This window comes from Pan troglodytes, chromosome 16 (genome assembly GCF_028858775.2).
Source record: "Pan troglodytes isolate AG18354 chromosome 16, NHGRI_mPanTro3-v2.0_pri, whole genome shotgun sequence".
In the NCBI taxonomy this organism is placed as follows: Eukaryota; Metazoa; Chordata; class Mammalia; order Primates; family Hominidae; genus Pan; species Pan troglodytes.
In genome coordinates, this window is record NC_072414.2 from 87922472 (window position 1) to 87938492 (window position 16021).

Sequence of the window (16021 nt, forward strand, 5' to 3'; positions counted from 1 at the left end):
AGAGAATTATGTGCATAAAATAATTTTCTTCCCAATTTTCTTCTCAAAATGAACTTGGTGTTGAAAATGGTAACTATAATATATAAACTTAAAAGGATATAATTGATTCTTTTATGTACTCATTCAGCAAATCATTAGGTACTTATTATGTATCTGTCCTGTAATTTCTTAAACAGGACCCCCTCCGCCTGATGTTTTTTGAAGCTTTCTTGTCACACATGACATTTTTCCAAGTGAGGCACTCAAGGGAATGGCCCAATTTGTATAAAATCACTTATCAGGAGTGACATAGATTGGAGATTTGCAACTTCACTAGTAAAATGGGTACCAAAGTGAGCAACCATCATTTCTTCTTTCTGCTCTATCAACTTAATTTTAAAACTACGAGGTTGCTACATATAGCTTTCAATGAAATAAAACATTTAATAAAAATATATATAACTGACCCTACATCAGTGGTTCTCAAAGTGTGGTCCCAGGACTGGCAGCATCAGTATCACCTGAGCACTAGTTAGAAATGCAGATTCTCAGGCCACCCCAAGCCTGCCAATTCAGATTCTGGGACTGGACCCAGCAACCTGTGTTTTCATAAGCGTCTGCTACACCAATGCTGCAAAGCTTGCTGAAGCTTCTGGGATGCATCGGAAGCAAACAGGGAAGAGGAGGCAAGGAGAAAACCTCTTAGTGTGAAGCCGATTATCTCAAGATGGATGAAACAGGTTTCATTTCTCGTCCTATAACTAGGAAATCTTTCATAATTACTTAGAAGTATTTTACACACCACCTCAGATAAAATACTTTTGATTGTCAAAAGACTATATGGCCATTATGTTTTCTGTCTCCTAGAATTAATGTGGTACCAAACATTCTGATAGTGCCTGACTGAGAGGGGAAAGAAGTAACTATTTGAAAACTAAAATTTCTTTCTTTGCATCTCTCCTTAAGTCAGAGATAGTCCAAAGCATTTTCATCTGAAGTTTCATATTACTATTTTTAATGAGGAAACAGAAAGTGCAGGAGATGATTTTTTAAATAGAAACGTCGTTACTTCCAAGTTCTTTATTCAAAAGTAACCTATATTTGATGGTATTCTCATTTTTATGGTTTTGCAAATATTGTGAGTAATCATCTCAAATAATAAACTTTTTAGCTTTGGAAACACATAATAAATAGAATGTCCTAAATTCTTAAGTATAGATTTCAATAATGAACAGTCCCCACAAACCCCTATCAAAGCCAAAAATCAAGCTAAGTTATCTAAAATTTTTGCACTTTAAATACAAAAACACCATACAGACATTTTAAAATGAAATACTTTCTCTTTACAATAGCCTACATGGCCAAGAAATCACACCCAGAAGTACTGCTCAGTATCCATCGTGCTGGATACAGACCCCGGGGTCCAGACGTCAGAATGTGCTCAGGCACTGCTGCTTGGTTTGATCAGAACTTCCCAAAATACTCATCCTAATGTTGTTCTGAGGTCCTCATGTTGTTTTATTATTTATTAGAACCCTCTAGAGGGACAACTTTTCATTATTTTATATATATCATGATCCGTTAATATGCCTCTTACCCTATTGTGTTCACATTTAAGAACACAGAGGTCCTCAAGTTGTTTTATTTATTTATTTCTTGGAAACCTCTAGACGGATAACTGTTCATTATTTTATATATATCATGATTCATTAATATGGCTCTTCCCCTACTGTATTCACATTTAAGAACATAGCGCTAAATAGATGCACAGGCAAAATCAACAGGTGTCAGTATCTCTGATTCAACAGGTGTTAATGTGAAAATAATGATGGCTACAAATTTAACAGCTGGTGCTATGCCAGCTTTTTTTTCTTCCTTCATGTGAATATAAACAGATCTGTGCTATGTATAGATTCACATCTCATCAGATGAGGTCTATGTCAAACTGGCCTTCTCATCTATAAACATTTATTCACAATCTTGGATTATAATAACTTTTTCACTTCACCTTTCCTAATCCCCATTCACCATTTCTTTATCATATCAATCTTGAAAATGATGGCCCATATCATATCTTGAAAATGTTGGCCCAGATGGCTGAAGAGTGAATATTTTAGCACATTTGGATGCTAATTTAGCTAAACTAATAGTGACCAGTAGTTCTAATATGCAGTTCCCTTAGTTTGTTGTTGCTGAAGAAGGATTCTATAAAATAGAATAGGTCCTGAAATACAATTTTGTTTTCAATGCCATTCACCAAATTTTTATTTCTCCTGTACTATAGGCAATATCATATTTCCTTCTGTCTCTATTAACATTGTAGCTAATGATTCATTACCGGGCGTAGCTAAAGGGTCAGTTAACTTAGTCCTCTGGATTTCATTGAGAAATTAACAGAGAACTGTAGGACTTAACTGAGAAAATTAACATAAGGGATTCTTTTCATGAGGCATCTGAGAAATGAAAGCTTGCTGTCAGCTTGGGTCTTCCATCAGTCGGCACTTTCTGTCTCATATAAACTAGTATGAGATTGTAAACTAGCCTAAGAATTTTATGTGTCTTCTTACTTATGAGGGAAAAAAAAGATAATATTATGCACTGGGTTGACCAGTTGTTTCTTTCAATTGACTGAAATAATTAGGTGTTCTGAAATCACATTATCTGATTTGTCTAGAAATACAGGCAACGTGGTCTTAGAAACCACAGACAACCAGTAGACCTAGAAAAGTAATCTCATAAAGCTTGCTTAAAACAATTTAAGTATCTGATAAATTTCATATACAAAAAAGACAAATATGCCTTAGTACAACAATTGAATTATGAGAATATAAAGTTGTGAAAATATTACAATAATCTGATTGTCAAATGTGGATTAGTGAAATAAAATATAGTCAGCCATAAAATGAAATACTAAACATATTCACCTTAATTGTTATACCATAGATGACATGGAAAGAGATCTGTACTATATTTAAGTTAAAAAGCAGACTATACTACCATATTTCAATATGACTCAATATTTCATTAAAATATATGTGTGGTGTGTTTACACATGATCTCTAAAAGGTTAAAAGAGGTCATTCAATGTATTTAGGTCATATTTCCTTTTCTTCTCTTGTCTTTTTCTTTTTTTTCCTCTTGGAGAGTGAGTCTCACTCTGTCACCCAGGCGGGAGTGCAGTAGCACGACCATAGCTCACTGCATCCTCAAACTCCCGGGCTCAAGCCAAGCTCCCACCTCAGCCTTCCCAGTAGTTGGGAGAACTATGAGTCTACAAGTGTGTGCCACCATACTGTGCCTGGCTAATTTTTCTTTTTTTTTTTTCTTTTTCTTTCGTTTTCCTCTTTTTTTTTTCCTTTTGAGACAGGGTCTCACTTTGTTGCCCAGGCTGGTCTCAAACTCTGATGCTCAACTGAGCTTCCCGTCTCGGCCTTCCAATGTGCTTGGATTGCACACATGAGCCACTGCACCTGGCCTATATTTTCTTTTTAATCATTTTATTGTTTTAATTATTCCTTCACTGATTATGTATCACTATATAACAATAATAAAGCAATACATATCATTTGAATACATAGTTCAAAAAATATTTTTTTCCTCCTGAGTAGCTGGAACCATAGGCATTTGCCATGTGCCAACACGCCTCGCTGTTTTTTTGTTTTGTTTTGTTTTGTTTTTCTGGTAAAGACTGGGTTTCTGTATGTTGCCCAGGCTGGTCTTAAACTCCTGGGATCATGGGATCCTCTCACTTCCGCATCCCAAAGTGCTGGGATTACAGGCATGAGCCACTGTGCCCAGCTAGTTTTATATTTTTAATGAGGTACATTTACTGGGACATGGTTGCAGAAAAGTCCAAAATTTTTGACAAAGCCAAAGAAAATATTCCTAAGAGTAGTCTTTAAGTGGATCTGTTGTTTCTCAGGAAGCAAGCTTCATGTGTGAGGAACTGCCCATTATTTGGCAAAGTTTGCTGTATGTTATTCTTATAATGTTTGCTGCTCCTCTCTCTTGGCATCAAAGATTATTGTAGTTTTCAGGGTATTTTCCCCATTGCTTCTTGCTCTTCTTTAATGGAATGTCAGCACTTCTGGCTATGGAATTGTAACTGCTGCATAAATGAAAGGTAGTCCTCAATTTGTGGACAGCATTAAGTCCTAAATGTTTGTTACTAAGTTGGTGACTTCCATCTCAGAATGCATTTTCCCATAAAAACCATTATCCACTTTCACTGTGTTCCAAAACCTGTAACCCATATATACTTGGAGACTATCATTGTTCTAATGGGAAAGATCAATGGAAGCTTAGCCGGCATATGTAATGGGTGTTCAGTGGATTGGCTTGGGCAGCTAGATATGAGATTCTCCTCTGGCACTTTTCCTTCCCCACTTTTCTCCTCCTGTTTATAATAAACAATTGGGAGAGCGGCCTCCTGGTCCCTGGCAGCAACTTCACCAATCAGGGCAGGGCAGGGGCTAGGGAAGGAACAATGGGAAGAGGCTGGCTGGCTGGGACAGTGTCCACAAAAGTGAACCATCCAGGCAAAGAGCAGGGCTCTGAGGGTCAAAGTGAAGCTCTTATGGCTGAGCCTCAAGGGGCATGTCTTGATTCTGGAACAAAAGCTAGGAGTCTGATTCCTAACTCAGCCGCTCAGCAGCTGGGTGACTGGATGCCTCAGCTTCCTGGGGCCCACCATAAAGTGAACTGCAGCCGCCCAGCTGGCTTTCTCTTGCTCTTTCAACTTGAACTTGGCACACAGCTAGCTTTTGATTTTCTCAGGATTATCACTCTTCACAAGAAAGACGATGACAACAACAATCATAGTGCCCAATTATATTTACCTACAGTCCTGTAGATTAGATTACAAGGTGTTTTATAGTCATAAACTCATTTGTCCTAGAAACTCACAGGAATTATGTAAATTTCCTGATTTTTCTTGTCAATTTTAAGAAAAACAACATCACAGAAGTATAAACTGTAAAATTTACTACGGGTCTTTGTGTCTTCAATAATCCATTTCCATTGCAAAGCACCTTCAGACTTTTTGGTGGCATTTTATCTGAGGACATGGGGTTCTGCAGAGCAGACTGGAGTGGAGGAGGAAAAAAAAGCATCACTGATGCCTCTGTGATGCCTTCAGGGCTGGGAGTGAGAAGAAAGACGAAAGAGAAGGAGAACAGGAAGCATTCCTAGAGTTAAGCCTCCTCCTTTCTATGGGGCAGACTTCTCAGAATCAAAGATCCAATGGAAAGAACAGAAGAAGGAAGGTAGAAAAAAGGTCTTTTGACCACCTATGTTCAGGTGGCCTTTCAGTATATAAAGGAATATGCAAATTGCATATGTAAGGGAGAGTTTTGGCAGTGCTAAACCACGGCAGGGCAGCTTGCACTCCACATTGCAAACATCTCCCTGGGGTTGGTCAGAAATATTTCCCCACTTCATAGAGACCTACCACGGCTTAGCCACTGACTTTAGACACTGCTGTGTATCCAAGCTGCTAGTCTCTCATTAGTCATGTAGAAAATATGTTGACTAAAATCACACATTTGCTCTTATCATGCAGTGATACCATTTATTATGGTAATACTCCCAGCACTTAAAGAATCGGGGTCAATCTTCATTTTTTCTAAGAAATGGAACTCGAAATCATTTATGTGTACATGTGGCCACAGATCCACGGGCACATGTGGAATGGGGATATGCTCCGGAAGGCTCAATTAAGACAACTGGTGTATTTGTTTAAAGCATGCAACAAAGACGGAAAACAAAGTGACAGAAACAGGTTGAAAAGCTGCTTCAAATTTCTACCTCTTCATCCTTCTTTGTACTTAAACATTGAGTGCACCACTTTGGTTACATCTAAAATATGGGAAAGCAAAAAAAAAAAAAAAAAAATTCATCTGAATTATCCTAGACCAGTTTCTCAAGATGTAATTAGAAGTTCACACCTGTAATCCTAGCATTTTGGGAGGCTGAGAGGAGTGAATCACTTGAGGTCAGGAGTTCAAGACCAGCTGGGCCAACATGGTGAAACCCCATCTCTACTTAAAAATACAAAAAATTAGCTGGTAAGCACTTGTAGTCCCAGCTACTCAGGAGGCTGAAGCAGGAGAATCACTGAAACCCGGGAGGTGGAGGTTGCAGTGAGCGGAGATTGCGCCACTGCACCTCCAGCTCCAGGCTGGGTGACACGGGGAAATGCCGTCTCAAAAAAAAAAAAAAAAAAAAAAAGAATGGACTGCAATGCTTGCAAATAATACCTGGGCTCCACCTCAAACCTTCTGGGTCAGAATCTCTCTCAGGGTGGTTCCCAAAATCCATATTACTAACAAACACCCTGAGGAAATTTCATATGTACCAAAAATTGAGAAATACTTAATATGTATCAAAAACTTACAGCAGAACATCCAGTCCTCTATTATTAATTGTACCGATTTGTCTTGTTTATATTGTGTGAAATTTTGGTTGACTATTCCAAGCATTCTAATACATACTTTTGTGCTGATATTTTTTTCTTGAAATCCCACATGTGGAAAGGCATATTTTTCAGAAGCCAATAATGTAACTTCCTTATTTTTTACATTTTTAGTTATTAGTCATTGCAAATATATAGAAATCTATTAATAAGAATGTGGTGTTAATTACTTCTATATCAATCTAAGTGAATTGCTATATATTAAGTTATATTTTCTCACTAAGTTAAATAAAAAAACAAAATTCTTGGGTGCATTAATGCTCTCAACACTATTGAGTAGGACTGAGAATTTAATAAGAGTCGACATAATGCATGCACATTACATGTATTGTATAATATGAATCTAAAACCATCTTATTTAGAATTCTCTAATGACAATCTTTAATCCTTTAAAGTTTATTAAGAGGCCATCCAGTTAGACACATATATGAAAATACAGTTGATATCATATATTTTCACACACAATGGAATATTCAGCCTTTAAAAATAAGGAAATCCTGCCATTTGCGACAACATAAATGAACCTGCAAGACGTTATGCTAAATGAAACAAGCCAGACACAGAAAGATAAATACTGCATGATGTCACTTCTATGCAAAACCTAAAAAAGTCAAACTCATAGAAACAGAGAGTAGAATGGTTGTTACCAGCAGCTGGTGGGGGGAGGAAGTGGGGCGGTCTTGGGCAAAGGGTACAAACGTTAACTTATATAATGAGTAGGTTCTGGAGAACTAATATATAGCAGAATGACTATAGCTAATAGCATTGTATACTTGAATTTATACTTGAATTTGTATACAGTGTTATTCAAGTATACTTCATTGAATACTCGAAATTTGCTAAGAGAGTTGATTTTCAGTGTTCTCACCACACCAAAAAAAAAAAACCCAAAAAAGTAACTACGTGAGGTGATGGATATGTTAACTAGCTTGCTTGGTTGTGGTAATTATTTCACAATGTATATATCTGTCAAGCACTATGTTGTACACCTTAACAATATCTAATTTTTATTTGTCAATTATACATCAATATAGCTGGAAAAAAAGAAAATATAGCTGAGTATAAGCACACTTATCCATAGTTGAGGATATATATATTGTGAATAAAGAAAAGGAGATAATTAGGAAGGAAGAGAAGGAGAGGAGAAAGAGACAAATCCCTAGTGAGAGAGAGTCCAGTTTGGAGATTTTTTTTTTTTTTTTTTGAGACAAGTCTCGCTCTGTCACCCAGGCTAGAGTACAGTGGCACCATCACAGCTCACTGCAGCCTCAATCTCCCAGGCTCCAACCATCCTCCCACCTCAGCCTCCTGAGTAGCTAGGACCACAGGTGCGGCCACACAGTTTGGAGATCTTGATGCCCAAGCATTACTCAAGCACCAACAGCCCCAGTTGCCCAGAGTTTACTGCCTCTAAATTTTCCACTGGGCTCATGAAAACCTGACATCAGTCACATCCATACAGCTTCAAACCTGGCACCTCATAGAGTCCCAGTTGTTTTCTCCTCTGTTTCCCTGAACACATAGCTCCCAAAACATGTCTTTTTTAAGTGATTTTAATGATCACCTAGGATTTTAATTTTAAGTGATTTTAATGATCACCTAGAATTTTATGCTGACCTGGAGTTGGCTTATTTAATTTTAAGTGATTTTAATGATCACCTAGGATTTTATACTGACCTGGAGTTGGCTTATTTGCCCCCTGTCGTATCTAGAAGGGCACAGCCCAATGTCTCCTGTCTTCATTGTCTTTTTTTTTTTTGAGACAGAGTCTCACTCTGTCACCCGGACTGCAGTGCAACGGCACGACTTCGGCTCACTGCAACCTCCACCTCCTGGGTTCAAGCGATTCTCCTGCCTCAGCCTCCTGAGTAGCTGGGATTACAGGCACGTGCCACCACACCCAGCTTATTTTTTGTATTTTTAGTAGAGAGAGAGTTTCACCATGTTAGCCAGGATGGTCTCGATCTCCTGACCTCATGATCCACCTACCTCGGCCTCCCAAAGTGCTGGGATTACAGGCATGAGCCACTGCGCCTGGCCTCTTCATTGTCTCTTTAATCATCATTTCTTCAGGGTTCACTAAGTTCCTCAGTCAGGTACAAAGATGGAGTCATCCTGATTATCTGCTAGTTAACAATTTGGGCAGAGAAGGTATGTTAGTGTCTGATGCAACATTTTGAAAGGCAGATTCATTCAGCATAAAAGAAAGCTAAAGTCAGAGTTGGGTAAAACAAAAAAAACAACCAACATCTAACACAAAAAATAAGATTTCTTATTTCTTGAGCGTTTGCTACCTATTAGGCCCTATCATGTTCCTTCCATGTGTTATTATTATAAAGTCTCATCATAACCTGGTTAGCTAGATATCATCACCCCAATATTAAAGACCACACAAGATGTGGTGGAAAAAGCTTCCACATTGACAAAGCTGGTCACTGGAAAATCTGGGATTCAAAGCCATATCCATTCATCACAAAAGGCTTTAAACTTTCCTCAACTGGTCACTATTTTTTTTTTTTTTTTTTTTTTTTTTGAGACAGAGTCTTGCTCTGTCAGCCAGGCATGATCTCAGCTCACTGCAACCTCTGCCTCCCAGGCTCAAGCAATTCTCCTGCCTCAACCTCCCGAGTAGCTGGGATTATAGGCATGGGCCACCACGCCCTGCTAATTTTTGTATTTTTAGTAGAGACGGGGTTTCACCATGTTGGCCAGACTACTCGAACTCCTGACCTCAGATAATCCGCCCTCCTTGGCCTCCCAAAGTGCTGGGATTACAGGTGTGAGCCACCGCGCTGGCCTCGCTATATTTTTTTTACAAAAATATTTAGCACTTAAAGTCATACCAGTTGTTATTTTGCTTTATAAACAGCCTAAAATCTTTGCCAAAACTAGGCCACCTCTAAGTTGCTTGAGGCTCATTTCAGTTGCCTTATCTGCTCACTTGCTGTTATGGCTTCTCCACAGTATCTTCTTCTTTTCTTCTTTTCTACTATGTTGTTGTCGCTGTTGCTGTTTGAAACGGCGTCTCGCTCTGCCGTTCAGGTTGGAATGCAGTGGCACAATCTCTGCTCACTGCAACCTCCGCCTTTCCATGATCAAGCAATTCCCCAGCCTCAGCTTCCCGAGTAGCTGGGATTACCAGCATGCGCCACCACGCCCGGCTAATTTTCATATTTTTAGTGGAGATCGGGTTTCAGCATGTTGGCCAGGCTGCTGTTGAACTCCTGACCTCAGATGATCCACCTTCCTCAGCCTTCCAAAATGCTGGGATTGCAAGCATGAGCCACCACGCCTGGCCTTTTCTACTATGTTCTTTTAATTATTTCTTCAAATTTATATTGAGCCCCTATCGTATGTCACACTGTATCCTTAAAGAGGTCTTTAGTTCACTCAGCTTATGAATACATATTTTTGTGGAAGTTTCTGAGTCCATCTGCTACATTTTTCAAAAGTATAGATGACTATAATTGCTAAATAACTGTTTTTGCAAACTGTGGACCACAGCCCCCCCATTAGGGGTATAAATTTTATGGTTTGCAACTAGCATTTATTTTTAAAGTGAAATAGAATACAATAGAAAATACGTGTGCATCGCAGACAGTAGAGTAGCATTACTTTGGAAACTTTTGTTTCAATTATATATGGATGTTTCAACACTCATTTGCATTTGTGTTGCAATGTAAAATATATTTATTACTCGGGGTCTCAGCCAACATCATTTGAAAAACGCTTCCTTGGACTAAAGGTTCGTAATGTGGAAAATAGGTCTTTTTTTTCTGTCTTCAATTGACCACATTGCTGCCACTCAATTGGGTGGGTTATTACCTCTAATTTTAAGAGAAAGTTCCCTGCTTGTTGATTCTGAATACCGACTTTAAGAATTGCAAATGATGTTCTGATGTTCTTAATGTGATTGTCTTTTCCTCCATTTATCAATGCATCAGACAGTGGGCTGCCTGGATAGCATAATTCAGTGACTTTTTGTAAAGGAAAAAAAAATCTTTCATTAGTAATGCACTCATTTATTCTTTTCCAAAACACTTTTCATCATGTAGACATGGTCTTAGCACCTTGAATGTTAATTATCCACTTTGATGGCACTAGATATTCCTGTGGGGAAAATATATTTGATGAGTAAGACTAGGGAAAAAGTTCTGAAACATACCTTTCCAGCATGATTTGTGCACGGCCAAATTTGAAAGGTCACATGGTGTAGGAGACTCCAGGTAAAACCCCAGATTTGTTGCTCCATCTTAAATTATACCCAAGTTCCTTTTTTTTTTTTCCTTTGAGACAGGGTCTCGCTTTGTTACCCAGACTGAAGTACAGTGCTGTGATCTTGGCTCACTGCAGTCTTGACCTCCCGGGCTCAAGCGATCCTCCCACTTTAGCCTCCCAAGTAGCTGAGACTACAGGCATATGCCAACAGGCCCTGCTAATTTTTATATTTTTTGTAGAGATGAGATTTCACCATGTTACCCAGGCTGATCTCCGACTCCTGGGCTCAAGCGATCTGCCGGCCTCAGACTCCCAAAGTGCTAGGATTATAAGCATGAGCCGCTTGTCTGGCCTATATCCAAGTTTCATGAGTCTACAGCTATAGTTAAATTATTTATGGAAATGAATTTCTAAATTATAACACATCATATTTTGGTGATCCAAAAACAAGAATATGATGTAAAATATGGAAAATGCACCCATCTTCCACAATGTATATCCAAGGGATTTTATTGTCAAGCTCATATGTATGTCAAGTAGAGTGGCTGTGATGAAAAACTCTGGGTTGGTTGGAATTGAGGGTAAGACAGGAGAGAATTTGATAAACAATGAAGGAAACCACGGTTTCAATAGGAAATCAGTGCTAGAAATTGCGCCATCACCACTCCCCAGTATGAGAGAGAGTGTTAAAGATTAGATAAAGGATAAGAATTCACATCTCTTCTGGATGATGAGCCAATACCCTCATTGCTAGACAGATTAAAAATAAACTTTGTTTTTGCCTGTGTTTAGTCACAAATCATTTTGGCCCAGAATGGAGTCAAACAGTGTGGATGGAAAAAAATTGCCAAATATTCAACTCATTTAGAACTACTTGCCTTCTGCAGAAAGAGGCTGGACTTGCTTGGGTTGGTTATTACTCAATGTTTTCTTTTGCCTTTCCATTCTTTCTGTTGTAAAGAATCTCTGCAAGATCCAATCTAGAAGTGCCCATGGGTTCCAAATTGTAGGATTCGAATCTGTGATTGGAACGAGAAACCTGGCTTTTAAGAGCGTGATCAGATTGATGAAAGAATTGCTACGGAAAGTGCAATGAACAGCTCTGAAATCTTGCAGGATTACAGGCTCTCAGTGACCTATTTTGAGCACAAAATTTTAAGGTTGTAAATATTCTTAAAAGCCCTAGAAATGTCCAAGCTGGTGCTTCTGCCACCTACTCTCATACACTGATTGAAGCACAAGGAGACATGGCAGGAGGCCAACACAGGAAAACCTCCTACATCCCAGGGACACCAGGCCCTCTGTGTTCTCACAGCACCTTATCCAAAGGATTGACATATTTGTTACACACACTATCCCCTATCCCATCCTCAGTGAATAAGATAGACCTGGAAGAGAATAAACATGTATCAGTATCAAATAAAATTTTTCTTTACCAAGACATTTTGGTTTATGACTTTATGATTCAGAGAATAAGTCATCTTCTTCGTGGTGACTATAAAGGAAGCTCTTGTTATAATTTACTCTTCTTTTGCCTAGCCACCTGATCTCGCTGAATTCCAAATACTGGCATGAAGAAAACCTGACCACCTAAATCTCCAAGACACTATAAAACAGGCATTATATATGTATGTGTATGTGTGTGTAGATATATATACATGGGAGAATAAACTAAAAGGCTAATTCTATCACTAAAATATATCTTGCTTTAAGAAAAATATTCTCCCTTCATCGAAGTCCTACTGATGAGTTTCTGTCTTTGAGTACGGGCATCGCCAACACTGGAAAAAAACATCCAGCCATTTACTTAAAGTCACGCCCTCTGGCTCCTTAAGGATCATGTGACCACTGTGTCTTATAAGCTCTCCAGAATACATCTCAGATTCTCACCAAAACGTGGTCTTGCAGTTACAACACACCAGGTGAACAGCCCCTGACTGTTTAGGGAGCCCTCCCTGACTCACGTGGGCCTCTGATGAGTTAATATGTGCAAAAGGACTGTACATGTTTAGGTAATTTACTTATTAAAAACATTAAAAGTTTTTGGCTTTTAGAAATTCAAAGAAAAAGCGACTCTTCGAGTGACTCCTGACCCCAGCTTATCAGATGACGGGTGTCATTCTGTCAAGGCCTCCTCGCGGACCATGTAAGGAAGGCCACCTTGTAGAGGTGTTTACAACTGTATAAGGTTCACGCTGCTCATTCGTGTCAACACTAGGCAATGCAGATCAACTAGCCCGACTAGTGGGGTCAGGCACAAAAAGAAAAGCAATGTAGATAAATCCTTATCTAATTAAGGGTCACACCTCTTTTTTTTCCCACAACATTTTACATCAAAAGGAGCAAACAAAACTGGAGAAAGCAATCTTCCCTTGTACATTTCCCTACATGGTAATCCATATTTCAGAGGCAATTGCTTTAAATATTTAAAGTACTGCAGAGGTGTCAGCTAGAGAGCCTGAATTCCATGGGTCCCTGAAAAAGTTGGGCACTACTTTTTGCTAAATTAACTTTTTTTTTTTTTTAAGATACTGTGTTTTAGGAGAGAAGATTATCACTTTGTTCCAATGAAAAGCTTAAGCAAGTTGCTGGACTAGATTTGTGGAGTATGCAGGCATTGATATAGTACCTCACAGTGTGTGTGTGGTGGGGGGGCAGGTGTGTGTGTGTGTGTGTGTGTACACGTGGGTGCATGCCTTGTGCACCTTTGTTTTATCTAAATTGCAGGCAATAGCAATACAATATCCCCATACAATTGCTCTCGGTCTGGAGTCACTGTGTCTGGGTTTAACTTAGAGGTAAGGGAAAACAAGTTCTTCAGGTCGCTTCAGAAACCAGCATATCTGAAGTGCATTTGAATACTTTGGTTGATCAAGAGGGATGGTTTTGTCACTGAAATATCTGATGTCTCATCTCATAGTTTTTTAATCCAGTACTTCGTAAGAGGATCTGAGAGCATCTGTGTGAATGTTGCATGCCTGAATAACTGGAAAACACCCAATTTGTGGGAGTCAATTCTCTTGACAAATCAACTTTCTCTTTACTAGTTTCAGTTTTTAAAAAAACATCTCTAGCTAAGATCTTCTGTGTAAATAGTATTATCTTGGAGTGATGTCTTTAGCCTGATATAACACTAAATGCCACATGTCTACCCTAAATCAAAATCTGCAATCTCAATTTTAATTTTTGTTCATTTTGCACTCTTATGAGGATGAACTCAAAAGTAAATGATTTAGCATTACAAGTTTAATTCTATGTACACTTATAGGATAGAAAATGCACTCACATTATACTCAGATGCCTAACTTAACAATTAGCTTCTTTATCTAAATCTTCTCAAGAACCTTCCATCCCCCATTTAGCTCCGCCTATGTATGGGAAGAGAAAAAAAAAGTTACTCCCTGCTCCTCCCCAAGATGGTGCCTGTCTATGAAGAAGCTCTCTGTGTCTTTGGGACAGCAGGAAGAGCAGGGATCAGAGTCACAGGGGACTCTGGGTACATCTGGTGTCTAATGAGGGTTGGCTGGTCTGGCTGGTGCCCACACAGGCAGGAGGTCCTGTCTCACCTGCTGACATGTCAGGCTTCTAGTCTCAGAGGTCCCAGCTGCCACTGCATCTTGACTCTCATGCTGGCCCTCTGCTAGGGCATGGCCTCAACCCAACACACCTCACCATGGAGGACTGTAGGAACCACTGAGACCTTGTGCTGAGCACAGAAGTAGTGCTGCCTCAAGCACATCCATCAGGCCAAATGCCATTGTGTGGCTGCAGCGCCAACACGGCCTGTCACAGTGGTTTCCCAGACTGTTCCATGGGAATAGGCAAGGCCTCATGTCCTTGACTTCCCTACATCTATCTGGTCATTTCTAACACACCTCCACGTCTGTTCACCCTACTCTTTTCTCCCAGTAATGCTTCCCTCATTTGTCCTCACTGGTTCCCTCATTTTTTCCTCTAGCTATAAGGACCCCAGAATTTTAGCTCTCCACATGGCTTCTCTGAATAACAATTATCTTCTCCACCTTCCTTTGCCTCTGGGTGGTCAAATGACTGACCTCTGCTAAGGGATATTAGCAACGTGATCAAATGTGGAAGTGTGGCCTTCTTCACTTTTTTTTTTTCTTTACTGGGTGAGAGGCAGATGAGGTGGACAGAGCTACAGCAGCCATCTTGCACCATGATAAGGAATAAGGATCACAGCAGAGTAAAAAATAAAAAAGGTGAAGCTTGAGTCTCTTACACTGAAGAGTGCCATCCCAGCCTTGAACTGCCTTCCCCAGGCAGCCAGAAAGGAGAGAAACACATTCTATCCTGTTTCAACCACTGCTTAGACTTCCAGTCGCTCGGCATCAAGCCTAATCCTGCCACATCTGTCTCCTTTCTCTCTCCCACATTCTACCTGAGTTGAAGTGGAGTTTCCTTTTTGTCTTTCTGACTTGTAGAGATGCTATCTCATTCTTGAGTCTCCTGGCTCAGCTTTTCTTTTCTTTCTTTTTTTTTTTGTTGTTGGGGGGAACAAGGTCTCATGCTCACCCGGGCTGCAGTGCAGACATGTGATCACGGCTCACTGCAGCCTCCATTTCCCTGGCCAGGCAATCTTCCGCCTTGCCTCCCACCTTGCCTCCCAGGTAACTGGGACTACAGGTACACACGACTAAACCCAGATAATTTTTAAAATTTGGGGTAGAGACAAAGTCTCACTATGTTGCCCATGCTGGTCTCAAACTCCTGAGCTCAAGTGATCCTCCCATCTCAGCCTCCCAAAGTGCTGGGATTGCAGGCATGAGACACCACGCCCTGTTGACTCAGCTGTTTTGACAGAAGCAGAAGTCCTCCTCTTGAAGAAACAGATGATCTCATCTTCCAGGCCTGACCTCTAATGAGTTAACCCGAATGTATAGAAATTTAGAGAAGTATTTCCCAAAGGCTGACTTACTAAAGACTCAACAAAATTCTCTACCTGATGTTAAAAGCTGTGTCCTTCACTCTTTGCAGTCCCATTAGAATAATTGTGATCCTCCCTGAGACAGCTGAATACTGTGGACAATGTGGGTGGTAGTGGTTGCGGGAGGTAAGTGGGAAATCATGCACCTGAAAAGTGAGAAAAGGAACGACATGAATATATTTAAGAAGCATTACATCACCATTACATATGCATGTATGTATATGTACACTCACAATACTCATACGCATGCTTGGGTGGATATATACACATATGCAGTATGTAATTAAGCAATTCCTGCCCAACCAACGTTAGGCAAAAATAAAATATATTCACTTTAGTTTTTTCAGGATCAAACCCTCTTCTTAGCTGGCAAAGAACCTCATAACTTCTTCCCACCCCATCCCCCC

General features: G+C 39.7%; 1 protein-coding gene across 9 annotated transcripts in view; it reads right to left on the reverse strand.

Annotated features, from left to right (window-relative positions):
- The window catches only part of LOC104002446 (uncharacterized), a 246214-nt gene that overhangs the window by 29569 nt on the left and 200624 nt on the right, over positions 1-16021 (reverse strand). For 6 of the 9 annotated variants that reach the window (XR_010151527.1, XM_063794371.1, XM_063794370.1 and 3 more), the window contains 2 exons: positions 15630-15760; positions 8441-11688 (listed from right to left, as the gene is read on the reverse strand). The gene's annotated coding sequence lies outside the window, so the exon portion shown is untranslated. Of the gene's footprint in view, positions 1-8193; positions 11689-15629; positions 15761-16021 lie in introns of those variants that run through there. The other 3 variants (XM_063794373.1, XM_063794372.1, XM_054667160.1) reach the window with 3 other exon arrangements.